At 40.0% G+C, this 1,477-nt stretch overlaps 1 pseudogene; it reads left to right on the top strand.

Moving 5' to 3' along the window:
- Positions 1-697: 697 nt before the first annotated feature.
- On the top strand, positions 698-1,266 carry LOC116639007 (annotated as a pseudogene).
- The last annotated feature ends 211 nt before the right edge of the window (positions 1,267-1,477 follow it).

The following is a 1,477-nucleotide window of genomic DNA, read 5'->3' as shown; positions in this document are numbered from 1 at the left end:
ATCTGCTTATATACCCACAGTTTAGCCATTGACCAAAATACCCATTGGCTCTTTCTCCAGCCTTTCTCAGATGAGTCAATGGCACCATCATGTTTTAGAACAGTTTTCAATTATTGATCATATAGTACAGAGATTTACCATATATACCCCTTCACATACATAGAGACACATATGACCCTGTTATTAACACCTTGCATTAATGTGGTACATTTATAACAATTAATGAAACAATATTGATACATTATTGTTAACTAAAGTCCATTGTTTACATTAAGGTTCACTTTTGTGTTGTACAGCTTTATGGGATACATAATTAGAGTATCATACAGAATAGCTTCATCAACTACTAAAGAAAACCAGAGACAGACAGTAATTAAAGAGGTTAAAAACATCTTTTATTCATGAACTATTGCAATAGGGGAAAAGAGACCTAGTATTTAAGTGGGCTCAAGACAGCATGAACAAATGAGGATTTATGGCCAATGAGCAGGGCGGTGATCAGTAGATGGAAAATTTCTAAGAAGAAATACCAGAAGCCAGAAGGGATTCTGGCTAAACCAATATTCAGTTAAATAGATTGCTCTGTTCCATTTTATTTGGAAAAAAAAAAAAAAGAGGTGAGGGGAGCTCTTGTTGCTGAACTTTGGGTGCAAATAAGTGCAGCCTGCTAGGAACAGGACTCCTATAATGCCAAATAATGTCTGGAAGGCTGTAGTCCAAAGCCATTTTTGCTGGCCATAAGGGGGGTCTCTGGAACCAGAGGGAGCACATAGCTCTTCTTAAAATTGAAGGTGTTTAGGGCGCCTGGGTGGCTCAGTTGGTTGAGCGACTGCCTTCGGCTCAGGTCATGATCCTGGAGTCCCAGGATCGAGTCCCACATCGGGCTCCCTGCTCGGCAGGGAGTCTGCTTCTCCCTCTGACCCTCCCCCCTCTCATGTGCTCTCTCTCTCTCTCTCATTCTCTCTGTCTCAAATAAATAAATAAAATCTTTAAAAAAAAAAAAAATTGAAGGTGTTTATGTTCAAGATGAAATGGAATTCTATCTAGGCAAGAGATGTGCTTAAGTGTACAAAGCAAAGAACAACACAGTGACTCCTGGTGGCAAACCAAACAAAACCAGAGTAATCTGGGGAAAAGTAACTCATGCTCATGGAAACAGTGGCATGGTTCATGCCAAATTCCGAAGCAACCTTCCTGCTAAAGCCATTGGCCACAGAATCCGTGTGATGCTATACCCCTCAAGGATTTAAATTTAATGAAAAGTAAATAAAGCTGTAGATTTGTTCTCTTGTAAAAAAAAAAAAAAGAATATTGATGAAGGCAGGCCAGGATGATCAGGTATCAAGGGTGGGGTATTCTGTCTAAACTGGTTTAATAGGATTCTTGCTATAACTAGGCATGGGGGTCCTATAAGGATGGATCCCAAGATTGACTAGACTAGAGGGCTTAGGGGAACCTGACTGAAGTTTGGTTAAGG

The sequence above is a fragment of the Phoca vitulina genome, unplaced genomic scaffold, assembly GCF_004348235.1.
Source record: "Phoca vitulina isolate PV1807 unplaced genomic scaffold, GSC_HSeal_1.0 scaffold17, whole genome shotgun sequence".
Lineage (NCBI taxonomy): Eukaryota > Metazoa > Chordata > Mammalia > Carnivora > Phocidae > Phoca > Phoca vitulina.
This window is presented reverse-complemented; position numbering and strand designations above follow the sequence as displayed.